Genomic DNA, 15,772 nt, shown 5'->3' on the forward strand with positions numbered 1-15,772 from the left:
GAGCATATGGGCGTCAAAGGGAAAAACACAACGAGCAAGAGGATTGATGATAAAGGAAATAAGCAGGAAGTAAGGTGGCAATTGGAAGAAGGGAGCATGACAAAAAGCAAAAGGGTTCAGGGAGCAAACACAGAATGATAGATGCAAAGCAGGAATAAATGAATGAAGGAAGAGGAAGAACGAAGAAGCACAGAAAAATGTCTGAAGTAAACATGGATCAACGACAGACTGAATTATAAAAAGAAATATGGCTGGAATGGTTAAAGAAGGAAAGAAAACGTCCAATAGAGAAAAGGGAAATAAACAACAAAGAGAAGAATGATAGAAATAAGGATGAAAGACAATTAAAACGAGGGTAGGGAAGAACCATGAAAAAGGGAGAAAGGAAGTAACAAGGAAAGCAAAGTAATGCAAGAATAAATGTGACTGGAATAATGAAAAAAAACAATAGAAAGAAATATGAAAGTAAGAAAGAAGGAACAAAGGAGAGGGAAAACATAGGAAAGAGCAATGCAAAAAAGACAGACAGGATGGAGACCAGGAAAGAAAGAAGCAATGATAAAGGAAAGAAAAGTGGAAAGAAAAAAGGAAGGAAAGATGCAATCAGGATGAAAGCAAAATTAAAAGCAGGTAAGGGAAATAGACAGAAATGAGGAGAGAAAGAAGAACAGAAATGTTTAACTCATCACTCTCATTTTTAGGTCTCGCCTGTCGATGCGCATGCGCATCGAGCTTGCGAGACTATTGGGGCTTAAACAGTCTTTAACCAACTTGCAAGGAATCGTGGCGATTACTTGCAGTGCCCGTGAAATTCAAGCTTAATGCGCATGTGCATTGAGCTTAAAAGCGCGTGCCTTAAAATGCCTGCTTGCATGTATTTTCCCTCAGCCGCACTCCTCCCACACCCCCGCTCCGCCCCCTCCCCTGCCTGCCGTGTCGCGTTTCTTCAGTTCCCTTAGCCGCACTCCAGGCCCCTGCTGCTTTCACACCCTCATGCCGCTCTCCCCGCTCCGCCCCCTCCCCTGCCCGCCGTGTCGCATTTCTCCTCCCCCCTCCCCACAGCAATGCCCTCCGTCTTGTTTTACCCGTTTCTTCTTTTCTCTATCTGTCCCGCGTCCCTTTCTCTCTTTGCCTCGCAGCGTCTTTTTTTTTGCTTCTGATGCCCGTATGTTTCTTTACAGTATCTCAAGCATGCCAAAAGTTCTTTTGATTTAAACATAAAAAACGACCATGTCTAGAACTTAAAGAGCAAGAGATTAGTGCCTTTCGTTTTTAAACTCTGATTTCCTCAAACAAACATGAGCCCGCGTCCCTTTCTCTCTTTGCCTCGCAGCGTCTTTTTTTTGCTTCTGATGCCCGTATTTTTGTGCAGGCAACCGAGGGGTTCATTCATGGCTGGCCGGTGGCCGGCCGTACTTTCAGTTTCCTGCTTCTCCAGCTCCTTCCTCTCTGCTGGAAACAGACAAAAGGCGCCAGTGGTGCACAACATAGATGGAGCCATCCGGCTTAATGATTGCTTTGGAATTCCATGTGTTAACAGTAAACAGACCAGAGGCGCCAGGAGAGCACAAGCCACACAGAGTTGCACCCCCACCTCCCCCTCTCGCCTTAGTCAAACGAGGTGTTTGTAACCAAGGCTGCGTCTTCTTTGGTGCGTTTATAATGTACATGGGATGTTTGGGTTCATGCTGGGTAGCGCTGCAGCCATTGACTCTCCCCCAGCCCTACCCTCCTTTGGCTTCTATAACGCACTGTTGTAGTACTGTTAAGGTGGGCTAAAATACAGGCACTTTCTTCTAAACTAAACATATGTTTGTCGTAATCTCTTTGTTTTAAAGTGCAAACAATGTTTTAAAATGCTGCCGCTGTTAGTTACACGAGGTGTTTGTAACCGAGGACGCTTCTCCACATGATCGCCTGCCTCTCGCACACATGTGAGTGCGTGTTAGACGGGGACCTGGAGGGTCGGCCGAGCACAAGGGGAGAGGCCTCCGGTGAGGGCCGTCTCCAGCGATCGTACAGACAAGTAACTTCCCCCCCACAGATGGACACCACACGAAGGTCAGCTTAACACCTTTTATAGGCAATTCTTTGAGTAAGGTGGTACGATACAAGGAGATCAGGACACGATGATCCTCTCAATTCTAGTCTCTATTAGGGGAAGGGGGTAGCGGGACAGTCTTGGTACCTACAGGTACTGAGGTGAAACGGTGGTAGCTCACAATCCTCGAGCTCGGCGTTCGGACGGGTCGGACCGCGGCTGCGCCAGCAGGTCCCGAAGAGGTCGTAGGTGGCAACGGGCCGCGGCAGCGCCAGCAGGTCCCAGCGAGGATGACGGTTACAACGGGCCGCGGCAGCGCCAGCAGGTCCCACGAGGATGAACGGTGCAGAAGGCCGCGGCAGCGCCAGCAGGCAGGACAATAGTTCACAAGGCAGGGCCGCGGCAGCGCCAGCAGGCAGGACGATAGTTCACAAGGCAGGGCCGCGGCAGCGCCAGCAGGCAGGACGATAGTTCACAAGGCAGGGCTGCGGCAGCGCCAGCAGTCCGTCAAGGATGAGTTCTTCTCGGTGTCTCTCGACTCCAGGATACAACTCCCTTCCTGCTCTGGGGCTGCCTCAGTTATAGGTCTGGCGCCCTTTGATGTCCGGACCCTCGCACTGGGAGGTCGGGAGGTCCGGGATGAGGGAGTCCAGACACCCAGCAGGGGGGTGGAGCCAGGACCCGGGGAGGCTGGGGGCGATCGGCACCTGGCGGGGGGAGAGTTATCGACACTTCTTTCTCCCATTAACCTGCCAAGTGGTCCGTTCACCTCCTGGATGGATGGTGGTGCCGGGATGTCTGGGCCCGGCCAGGCCCAGGGTTGGGGTCGAGCTGAGGCCACGCGGCCGCGTGGTGCAGTGTCCAAGATGTCGGCTGGGCCGGGCAATGGGGTTGACGGGGGCCTGGGCCCGTGGCACAGAGATATCCGGGAGCCGGCGTCCCGGAGGGGGACGGGTTGCGGGTTGCTTCTGCGGGTAGCACCCGGAGAGCCGATGTCTGGGCCCTGTCATGCGGGGAGGGAGCGAGCCCTTCGTGGGGCCTGTCCAACATGCGTCCCCCCCAGCTGAAGGCGGGGAGAGTCACCCATCCTCTTGGGGACTCTCCTCGTCGAGGCGGAAAAAGCGGGACAGGCCGTCCGCGTTGGCGTGGTCTTGGCCAGGGCGATGCTCCACAGTGAAGTCCATCCCCTGCAGGGAGATGGACCATCGCAATAGTTTGGGGTTCTCTCCCCGCATTTGCATTAGCCATTGCAGGGGCCGATGATCTGTTTGTACCCGGAAGTGGGTTCCGAAGAGGTAAGGCCGGAGCTTCTTGAGGGCCCATACTACTGCGAAGGCCTCTCGCTCAATGGTGCTCCAGCGCTGTTCTCGGGGCAGGAGGCGTCTGCTGAGGAAGGCCACTGGTTGGTCGACTCCCTCGGGGTTCAGTTGGGAGAGGACGGCCCCGATGCCATGGTCTGAGGCATCCGTCTGGACGATGAACTCACGGCTGTAGTCGGGGGCCTGGAGCACAGGAGCGGTGCACATGGCGGCTTTCAGCCTCTCGAAGGCCGCTTGACAGTCGGGAGTCCAGTTGACGGTTTTTGGGTTGGTCTTGGATGTGAGTTCCGTGAGGGGCCGAACAATGCTGCCATAGTCCTTCACGAACCGCCGATAGTATCCGGTGAGCCCCAAGAAGGCTCGGACCTCGGTTTGAGTTACGGGGGGCCGCCAGGACTGGATGGCAGCGATCTTGAGCTGGAGGGGGGCCACCAGACCGCTCCCCACTTGGTGTCCGAGGTAGGTCACGGACCCCTGGCCTATTTGGCACTTGCTGGCCTTGATTGTGAGGCCGGCCTGTTGGAGGGCCTGCAGGACCCCTCGGAGGTGGCGGAGGTGGTCTGACCAGTGGCGGCTATACACCGCGATGTCGTCCAGGTAGGCGGCGCTGAACTCCTCGAGGCCCGCCAATACCTGGTTCACAAGTCGTTGAAACGTGGCTGGAGCGTTTTTCATGCCGAAGGGCATCACTCTGAAATGGTAGTGTCCATCCGGGGTGGAGAAAGCGGATCGTTCTTGTGCCCTGGGGGTGAGGCCGATCTGCCAGTAGCCCGCCGTCAGGTCGAAGATGCTTAGGTAGCGGGCCGCCCCCATGCGGTCAACTAACTCGTCGGCTCGGGGGATGGGGTGAGCGTCGGTTCGGGTGACAGCGTTCAGACCCCGATAGTCGACGCAGAACCGGAGCTCGGGTGTGGTGCCCGGGGCCGCAGCTTTGGGGACCAGTACAACCGGGCTGGCCCAGGGGCTGTCCGAGGGTTCGATGACTCCGAGGGCGAGCATCTTGGAGACTTCTTCTTGGATGCAGGTGCGTACCCGCTCTGGTACTCGGTACGGCCGGTGTCGGATAGGGGGACTGTCGCCGGTGTCCACGTCGTGCAGGCACCAGGGGGTGACCCTGGGTGTGAGGGAGAATAGGCGTGCAAATTGCAGCAGGAGGGCCCGACAGTCTTGGCGCTGCTCCGGGGTCAGGGCCTCGGAGAGTTGGACCCCGTCCACTGAACCATCTTTTTCCCCGGTCCCCAGCAGGTCAGGGAGGGGCTCGGAGTCCTCTTCAGCTCCACTGTCCGTGGCCATCAGCAGGCTGAGCTCCGAGCGCACGAAGTGGGGTTTGAGTCTGTTGGCGTGGAGGACCCGGAGGGGGTTCCGGGGGGATTCCATGTCGAGGAGGTAGGTGACGGGGCTCTTACGCTCGATCACCTTGAAGGGCCCCGTCCACTTGTCCTGTAAGGCACAGGGTTCGATGGGGGACATCACCCACACCTGCTGGCCAGGCTCGAATTCGATGGAGGAGGCATGTTGATCGTACCACTTCTTCATGTCCTCCTGACTGGCCTCAAGATTGGCTTTGGCGAGCTCCCTGAATCGCCGGGTCTGATTACGGAGGGTCAGGAGGTACTTGTAGACGTCTGGAGGGGTCTTCAGGGGGCCCATTTCCCACTCCTCCTTAACTAGGCTGAGAGGCCCGCGAACAGGGTGTCCGTACAGGAGTTCGAAGGGGCTGAAGCCGAGGGACTTCTGGGGGACTTCTCGGTAGGCGAAGAGGAGGCACGGTAGTAGCACGTCCCACTGGCGGCGTAGGGGTTCTTCCAGCCCCATGATCATCCCCTTGAGAGTGTGGTTGAATCGCTCGACCAGTCCGTTTCCTTGCGGGTGATAGGGGGTTGTGAATCGGTAGGTGACTCCGCACTGTTGCCATAGGGATTTCATATATTTTGAAATAAAGTTCGTGCCCCTGTCACTGACGACCTCCCTGGGGAAGCCCACGCGAGAGAAGATCCCCATTAAGGCTCGCCCTACCACTGGTGCTGTTACAGTTCGAAGGGGAACCGCCTCAGGATAGCGGGTGGCGTGGTCCACCAGGACCAGGATGAAGCGATGCCCTTGTGCTGTTCGGGGGACACAGGGGCCCCACAATGTCTATTCCCACCCTTTCGAACGGGGTGGTCACCACGGGGAATGGTTGCAGGGGGGCCTTGAGTTTGCGGCCGCTCTTCCCGCTGGCCTGGCAGGTCGGGCAGGACCGGCAGTGGTTGGAGACGTCATTTCTCATCCTAGGCCAGTAAAAGTGAGTCACCAGGCGGTTGTATGTTTTGTCTTGCCCCAAGTGTCCAGCCAGGGGGACATCATGGGCCAGGTTCAAAAGGAAGTCTCTGAAGCGGAGGGGCACCACCAGCACCCGACTGGTCCCCAGCTCCGCTACTCTTTGTTCGCTGTACAGCAGGTCATTGTCCCAATAGATCCAGTGGGCCCCTGCAGTGTCTCCCGCGCTCTGGGCGAGCGCTTGCTGTCGCAGTCCCTCGAGGGAGGGACAGGTCTTTTGCTCTTGCCGGAATTGTTCTTGGGTGGGCCCCCCTTCCTGACGCCACTGAGCCAGGTCCGGAAGGTCTTGGGGCTGAGCGGGCTCTTCTTGGGTCTGTTCCGGGGTGTCGGTAGGGATGGAGTCTTCCTCCGGAGCGATCGGGGGAGGAGGTGCTGGCCATGCGGGTTCTTCAGATCTAGGGATGGTGTCGGCGGCCATGGACCGGGTTGTTACGCACGCCCAGCCCGGGAGGCCTAACATCCCAGGTGCTCTCTTCTTTCAACGGCTGCCCACGGGGAGCTCTCGAGATCGTTCCCCAGGAGGCAGTCCACGGGGGCATCGTCACGGACAGTCACTTTTAGCATCCCGGACACTCCTCCCCATTCGAAGGGGACGCAGGCCATCCGACACAGGCTCTCCGAATTGTCGGCCGATCGGACGGGGCAAAGAACATTTGGCAGGATTTGTTCTGGGGTCACCAGGTGACAACGGACGGCCGTCACACTGGCCCCTGTGTCACGCAGGGCTTCGGCCTTACGCCCATTTATGTTCACCCACTGGCTGTACTTCCTGGTGTTGGCTGGTAGGGGAGCCCGCGGGATCAGGTCTCTCCCCCCTAGGCAGGCCAGGGTCATGGCGGCAGGTTCCCACTCGGGCTGCTCCTGCTCGTAATCTTCAGGCTCCTCGGAGACTTGCTCTTCTCCTAGGGCGGCGGCAGCCACCTGGCGGGGCCCGGGGGTCTGGTTCTTTGGGCAGGTCGGGTCACTGGCATAGTGGCCGACTCGCTGGCATCAATGACACGTAATGTTGGCTCGGAACCCCGGGCGCATCGGGGGTTGCCCCGGCCGGCCGGGGGCGGGGTGTAGTTCGCGGGAACGGCCGGGACGGCGTCTCTGCCCCGGCCCGGGCCTCCTCCTCCTCCTCGGGGACGATGATGACCTTGGTTGGGTCTGTTCTGCTCATTGGGCCCACTTCGGGCCACTCGGGTGCTCTCCCATCGGTCAGCCTCGGCGGCGAGCTGCCGTGGGTCAGTCAATTTACTGTCGAGGAGGTGCTGCCTGAGCTCGACAAAGCAGTTGTTGGAGAGGTGCTCCCACACAATGAGGTTGAAGAGCTGTTCGTAGGTGGTTACGTTGCTACCCTTGATCCATCCCTCGAAAGCTCGGCTGAAATAGTTCACATATTCTATCCAGGTTGTACCCGGGATGCGGGTGCAGTTGCGGAACCTCTGGCGGTACATCTCGGACGTCAGCCCATATCGACTGAGGAGGGCGGCCTTCATGTGGTCATAGGACGTCATTTGATGGTCCGGAAGCTGCAGCAGGGCATCACGGCCTTCATTGACGAATCTCCCCCATAGACCGGCTCCCCAGTCACTTCGAGCGATCCGGTGGGCAGTCATGGCGATCTCGTAGGCCTTGAACCACTGCTGTATGTCGTCGTTCCGGACATATTCCCGGACCACATCTTTGGGGATGTGGACCTTCTGTTCGGTAGTACCTGGGGGGCGCGGTTGCTCGGGCACCCCTAGGTCTTTGTTCTGTTTGCGCATCTCTATCTCCGCTAGCTTGCACTCGTGTTCGTATGTCAGTTTTTTTTCTTCGAGTTCTCTCTGTCTCTGCTTCTCCTCTCGCTCTTCTTGGAGCCGTAAGTGTTCTAAGTTCATCTTTTGTTCTGCCAGTTTCAATTCTCCGTCTAATTTGAGTCGTGCCAGCTCTAACTCGTGAAGTCTATTTTTCTCTCGTTCTCGGATCTCTTCCCGGGAGAGATCCGTTCTCCTTTCTTCTGTCAGGGTGGTGTTTGTTTCCGGGGCTTCGAGGTCCCGGGGTCCGGCGGTATTTGTCTCTGCCCAGGATTCTAGGGCGTGTTTGAAGTCCTCTTTCGTGCTCAGACCGGTGGTAGCAATGCCTAGTTCTATGCAAAATTATTTTAGCTCTCGGTGGTTGTACTCTTCCAGTTTTTCCATCTGGAATTTCTCTGCAGATCCGCTCTCTCTGGTCGTCATTGTGGATTAGTCGTAGGGTGAGTTACTCTCTGTACGGTACGCGTTGGTTCGGATCGCGCCGCTGGCCACCAATGTTAGACGGGACCTGGAGGGTCGGCCGAGCACAAGGGGAGAGGCCTCCGTTGAGGGCCGTCTCCAGCGATCGTACAGACAAGTAACTTCCCCCCCACAGATGGACACCACACGAAGGTCAGCGTAACACCTTTTATAGGCAATTCTTTGAGTAAGGTGGTACGATGCAAGGAGATCAGGACACGATGATCCTCTCAATTCTAGTCTCTATTAGGGGAAGGGGGTAGCGGGACAGTCTTGGTACCTACAGGTACTGAGGTGAAACGGTGGTAGCTCACAATCCTCGAGCTCGGCGTTCGGACGGGTCGGACCGCGGCTGCGCCAGCAGGTCCCGAAGAGGTCGTAGGTGGCAACGGGCCGCGGCAGCGCCAGCAGGTCCCAGCGAGGATGACGGTTACAACGGGCCGCGGCAGCGCCAGCAGGTCCCACGAGGATGAACGGTGCAGAAGGCCGCGGCAGCGCCAGCAGGCAGGACAATAGTTCACAAAGCAGGGCCGCGGCAGCGCCAGCAGGCAGGACGATAGTTCACAAGGCAGGGCCGCGGCAGCGCCAGCAGGATAGTTCACAAGGCAGGGCTGCGGCAGCGCCAGCAGTCCGTCAAGGATGAGTTCTTCTCGGTGTCTCTCGACTCCAGGATACAACTCCCTTCCTGCTCTGGGGCTGCCTCAGTTATAGGTCTGGCGCCCTTTGATGTCCGGACCCTCGCACTGGGAGGTCGGGAGGTCCGGGATGAGGGAGTCCAGACACCCAGCAGGGGGGTGGAGCCAGCACCCGGGGAGGCTGGGGGGCGATCGGCACCTGGCGGGGGGAGAGCCATCGACACTTCTTTCTCCCATTAACCTGCCAAGTGGTCCGTTCACCTCCTGGATGGATGGTGGTGCCGGGATGTCTGGGCCCGGCCAGGCCCAGGGTTGGGGTCGAGCTGAGGCCACGCGGCCGCGTGGTGCAGTGTCCAAGATGTCGGCTGGGCCGGGCAATGGGGTTGACGGGGGCCTGGGCCCGTGGCACAGAGATATCCGGGAGCCGGCGTCCCGGAGGGGGACGGGTTGCGGGTTGCTTCTGCGGGTAGCACCCGGAGAGCCGATGTCTGGGCCCTGTCATGCGGGGAGGGAGCGAGCCCTTCGTGGGGCCTGTCCTACAGTGCGTTTCAACTATGTTTTATTAGTACCGTGCTGTGTGTTGGCTTTTTCATATGTTGTCATGGGTCTATATTTTTATAATAATGGCAGCGCTTTAGGCAACGCCACCTGCAGATAATTACCCGGACGTCTGCTGAGGCAATCAGCAGCGCTGCTCTCGAAGAATAACACGGGGGTCCATAGCAGTGCCACGCGACCGGTCCGGCGCGCTCTCCTCCCTGCTACCGGGGGCCAAGACAGGCAGGGATATCCTTAAATTGCACAGCCAACGAAACTCCAGGGCAAATGTGGTAAGGGGATAAACAAGGGCACGGCGAAAACATGGCAACAGTCACTGCATGCAAAACTCGATTGCTGTTTAATTTCCTACCCCACCACCATACACGCATACAACCACTCACACATACAACCACTCACACATACAACCACTCACACATACAACCACTCACACATACAACCACTCACACATACAACCACTCACACATACAACCACTCACACATACAACCACCCACACATACAACCACCCACACATACAACCACCCACACAACCACCCACACAACAACCACTCACACATACAACCACTCAAACAACTACACACACAACCGCACACACAAACACACACATCTGTCACACACACATCTCACACACGCAACGCCACTCACACACGCAACGCCACTCACACACGCAATGCCACTCACACACGCAACGCCACTCACACACGCAACGCCACTCACACACGCAACGCCACTCACACACGCAACGCCACTCACACACGCAATGCCACTCACACACGCCACTCATCCACGCAACGCCACTCATCCACGCAACGCCACTCATCCACGCAACGCCACTCATCCACGCACCGCCACTCATCCACGCAACGCCACTCATCCACGCAACGCCACTCATCCATTTGAAAAACGAAAAATGTCAAACTCTTCTATTGCGAGACCTATTGCATTTTCAATGCTTGTTGACTCTACTAGCCATGCCTCTCAAAGCCAATTTTTCCTCGCTTCAGTACGTCCGTTGTGCTTCAAAAAACCTACCAAATTATTATGAGCACCTTCATGTCTTCTGCAAGGCAGTGCTGTTACATATGTGAAACTCACTGTAAAACTTCAAATACCTAAACGATGTGTGTGTAAATATTGTATGTTTGTAATGTGCAAAGTGCTCTGATCCAGTTGGATAGGGAAGTGGCCACAATTCATTATTATTTTTTGTGTGTGTTAATCTAATTGGTCTAATAGAGGTAAAACAATACTGCAACACCTAGAATGTGTTTAGTTAACACACGGAGGTCCACAGCTTGAAGCGGCATTCTTGATGACCTGGATGGAGGTGATCACCTATGGATACAGACCTGCTCTATACTACACTATAAATACAGTTGGCCATCACAATTGTTTCTGTAACTTTGCTTGTTTTATGGTATGTATTGCTTAACTGAGGATCTAATCTACATTTTTACACAAACCGAAAGGCTGATAATTGACAACAAAACAATCAAAAACAAATGCATGAACCAGTGATCTACTGTGATTTTGCCCAACTATTGAAAATCAATAACAAAAAGGTACTTCACAAAACCCTACCCCCTCGATCCTCCTTCAGGCCATTTGCATACTGTCCTCCCAACCCCCTAGTCTTATTCTTTAGTCATTACGGTGGTGTACAGGGGCTCAATAGGTGATTTTCCACACTCATTCTTCTGATGAATGTGTGACTATGAAGGAAGCGTCCCCCACACTTTTGCCATGACGCCCATAGTTGAATAAGACAAGGGTGTTGCTGTATCAGCAAAGGGACTGGTAGGGTTACAGTTTATATCCCTTTAACATGGTTTGAGTGTACTCCATAGCTTAATTACCCTGACTTAGACCCTAGACCTTGTTAGGCTGAATAAGAGGTCGAAACATGTTGGTCATATAATTAGACCAGGCGATTCATTATCAATCACTAGGTGACCAATATTTCCCCCATGTTTTTAAACATACCAGAGGTACTCACAAAATTAAGGAATCCCTTTGAGTTTACTTTTAGGTATATTTTATAACCCCCCTTTTTTCTTATCTACAAAAAAAGACAGGACCAAGTGCTTTGTCCTGACCATAGATTTATAAGAACTCCCAGGGAGAGGCTAACTTCCTCTGGCCGAGTCCACCGGTTTTGGCATCATTCCCACCTCGGTGTGAGAGGTCGTCAAATGATGATGCATTCCTCGATAAGTTGAGGGTGAGACAACCTTTCAAATATCTTTGGATGACCCATATTTCTACTTATACGTTTTTTCTAAACATTAGGTTTGTGATAACCTAAAAAATCCCTCAAGTGACTTTGTAAGTGTTACTTTGTTGAGCGTACCCAAGTGGATCCCTGTAGGCAGCCCATGTTCCTCTGCCGTTAGCTGAATTTGTGACTTTGTCCCAGTAAGGCACGACCAGATATATAAGTTGGCGCTTGGTGCTTTTTGGGTTTATTTCCACTGAAATCTTTAGAATTGCATATCTTCGGTTGTACTGATTGGATTTTTGTTGTTTGGGCCTTTTTTATTTATTAGAAATCACTATATTTTTGTAAATCGGTGGGAATACTTTGTGTGGTGTTTCCCACTTTATTACTGTTTGGAGTGTTGCCCAAATACTTTACACATTGGTTCTAAGTTAAGCCTGACTGCTCTGTGCCAAGCTAACAGAGGTTGAGCACAGGTTAATTTAGGGCTGGCCTGTGCCTCACCCTGACAAGGATTGTAGTTGCTGCTTGAACAGGGTTCATACCCCGGTTAACCAACAACCAAATTTTGAGGTGGTTTCGCGATGAATTGCTAATGCACGCGGCAATGGGAATGCTCTGATTGGGTGTTCGCAACCTGAATAGAAAGTTCTGGCAGCCATTTTATCTACTGAGAACGGTTCCCGGGGCTGAAAATCTGTGTGAAAACCCACATAAGGAGTCAGGGTGGAGATACTCTAACCCCATGGTTGAGAAAGGCAGGTATTAGTGACACAAGTTATGTGTCCAAAATGGAATTTTTTAATTGTGTGATATTCGCAACGATGTTGTGACCGCTAGAGCGGTCACACATTTTACCATCGCAGGGATGTCGTGACATTTCGTAGTTGTCGTGAATATTGGTGAAAATATAAAAAAATAATATCAGTGAATTATTAATACACATTATATAATTTTGAGAATCTGATCAATGTTTTTATAGAGTTATTTATATAGTGAGTTAGCTACTATGATGGTTAGAATTAATTATATAGTAATAACTTTTGAATGTCGTGGTGGCTATTGAAATCCTGCTTTAGATTTCTGCGTTCGTGACGCGTTACCCAGAGTCACCGCGAAAACGGAAAATAGGTTTTTGAAATGGTTGTTTTAGAAAAACAGTAGAAAAACATGAGTTTGTAGTGTACAGTAATAAACCTCTAATGTGTAGCATACTGTAATGTGTTGTGCATATATGTGTTTTCACTTTATGGGAAAGGCGCAATCATCACGAATAACAACATCATTGCAACATCCCGAATAACCTCGAAAACAGAAAATAGGTCTGAAATATGTTTTTTAAAGAAACTTAGTACACAAATATGAGTTTAAACATGCTTTGAAAGAAGTATGTATATAGTAATGTGCGCACGCCAATGTTCAGAATGGATTTTTTTACTTATTATTTTTGGGTGTGTTGGTGATCATTAAATGTTTGGTTTTCTAGTCCATTTTCGGGACATATCCGCAGGGATCAGGACCTCATTGCGAAGATCTCCAAAAACAAAAGAAAAAAAGCCCTTCAGATTAAAACTTCACAATATTTCAAGTCCTAGGGTAGTTCTGACAAGAGGCGTTGTGTTGGTTGTGTGTATATGGATGCTACACATAAGACGGGATGCAGAGTTTCAGGTTATTTAGAAACACCCTGTTGCCTTCATCTGTAAAGTGCTCTCCATCATTTCCATAAATTCCATTTCGGTCAAAACACAGATTGTTGTTATAGATACACCCCATACGATGGTCTCTGAGGAATGCAGAAGCAGTTTTATTAACATGTTTCCTGGCTTTGTCAATCTGTGGACAGAATTGATTTGACCAATTCCATTTCTGTCTTTGGCATATATTAGAGTAATCAGAAATCGGCAAGCTTTGCGCCTGCCTGGGACTTCATATCCCAGAAAGCCCTGCTATGCGGGGGCGGAGCCAAATCCTTAAATTAGGACGCAACACGCCTGGTAGGCATGCGTTATACTGGATTGCGAGTCTGTTGCACTTCAGACTTGGAAATCTACGAGAAGCAGACACGCAGTCGCATCCACTCCACAGACCATATTTGTTCCTTCCTGGATTTCAGCAGCTAAGTGCTGCGACCTCGGTGGGTGTTTCCAGCCCGTGCCTTGGAGGACAGGAGAAGAGCCAGAGCGGATCCTCGGCACTTCAACATTGCACCGGGGATCGAGGAAGGACTTCCGTTTTTCTTTCCCTGTGTATGCCTGCATGGGTGAGAACTCGTGTGCCAAAAAATCCCCACCGCGCTCTGAGGTAAGAGCGTAGACTCTCGGATTGCCGTGTTAGCTAAAAGGTTGGATTCAGCGATTTTCCCTCGGTGGGGTGAGAACCCCTTTTTGTATTTGTTCTTTTGTGCGCAACGGAGGGATGCACCACACCTCCCTCACCTTTCTCTCATCCGGAGTGCAAGACTTTGTACTTTTATATTTTTGCCGGAATAAAGCTCCGACGTAGGAGCTTGTTTAGTATGTTTTTCTAGAAACTTGGAAAGGGACTTAGGGATTCACCCGTGTTGTTTAACAAGTGATCACCCCCTTGGGTGTTTTGGGATAAAGACATTTTTCTGTGTTCTGGTAGCCTCTCTCTTCCTAACTACCAATATATTTCTGTCAGAGACTTCCTATTTAACAGCTTATTTGGGTATGAAGTGAATACTGCATTTTGGAACATAGGGAGAAGAAGCTTGGTTGTTGGTTGTGAGACATGTCAGGTACTGGATAACCTAGTGAGACTCATTGAGTGTAGTATTGCATGCACTTGTGTTTTTCATCGCACTGTTCTTTGTTTTACAGATTCTACTCCCTGCTGTTCCCTTCCTTTCCCTTCTCTCACTGGATCGCCCTAATACTCTGTGCAGTCATTGTAGGAGTTGGGGATGTCAAGGGGTGGAACCCCTATTGCATCGCACGAATCCTGAGGAGTACTCGTCTTCAGACAGGATTGTTACAGAAATTTTCCAAACTAATTCTTTGTTCATATCAGCTCCTATGTTGAAAGTTTGGGGGTGATTCGTCAAGGGGGGCCAAGAAAAAAGGGGGGTCCCAAAACGTGTTTTCTCCATGCAATTTCCATAGGAAACTTTAGACAAGGCTACAGGCCGAACGGGTCAACAGAATTACCCCAAATTTGGTCTAAAAAGCACGCTTTTGTTTATTTGGTGTAAATCCGTTCAGTAGTTTTGGAGAAATATCGAAATTTACAGATATCGATATTTGGGAATTCTGCCATCTGATTGGCTGGGGCGTTACGAGCACCAGCATGCTGCTTATTGGTTGCAAGTGGTTGCAACTAGGAAGCTTTGGCCGCCATTTTGTGATTTTATTGAAACGAGTAAGGGGAAAAAAGGGCGAAAAGAGTAGGTATGTAGTATATGGCATTGTTGTGTGTATGGTTTCAAAAATAGTAGTCTGCATTTTAGAATGGGTGTATCAAAGTTTATATTAGGGCATCAGATTATAACGTGGATGATGTCATCAGGGATGTCATCAGTGATGTCATTTGAGATGTCATCAGTGATGTCATTTGAGATGTCATCAGTGATGTCACTGACCATGTCATGAGTGAGGTAATATGTGACATCATCAGCAGTGCATTGCGGGCGCGTGAGTTATAGTTAGCTCAACTAACTATAACAGGCGAATTTCTCTGGTTTTATATGAGTCAAATGTCCAACTAACTATAACATCCCTGAAACCTATGTTTTTTGTAGTGAATCTCAAAGGATTTTTAAATGCTAATGCCTAACTATAACGTCTGTAAAACCTATGTATATATTCAAAGTTACAAAGCAATGAAGTTGGGCACTCAGAAGGGAGATTTCAATCACCAAGGTTTATTCCTTGATACTGTTACGCGTTTCGACGCTCAGCGGTGTCTTGATCACACGACAAATACAGTATACAAAGGACGTGCTTAAATAAACAATAAACATAAATGAGGCATACAGTTTCTGCCTGCATCTGACGTCAGACATGGCCGCCATCTTGGAACAGGTAAAGTTCAATACGAGCAAAAACAAATGCATTGTATGTATTCATTACTCTAGGCTTCATACACACGAAAGCTCATAAATAATTGATCATGCCAAATGGCGAAACTGAAATAAAGGCAAGGAACAGTCCTAAATCAATAATATGGACATCCTTATACATGCGCAAAGTGCAATGTTCCTCCCAGTGCTTGTCTAATGCAAAAAATATATGCAAACTCACTGTTCGGATGCCACTCCTAGGGGACCACTGAAACAAAACAGGGTATTTGGGGGTAGATTACTACAGTTGACGCACAGTAGATAACAGTACTGGCGGACTAGTGCCGAACTCTCCCACCCATTCAATCCTAACGGACTAGTGCCCTAATCTCCAATTCCCCATTCCTTGTAGACTGCAGG

Source organism: Lissotriton helveticus, chromosome 10, assembly GCF_964261635.1.
Source record: "Lissotriton helveticus chromosome 10, aLisHel1.1, whole genome shotgun sequence".
Taxonomy (NCBI): Eukaryota; Metazoa; Chordata; class Amphibia; order Caudata; family Salamandridae; genus Lissotriton; species Lissotriton helveticus.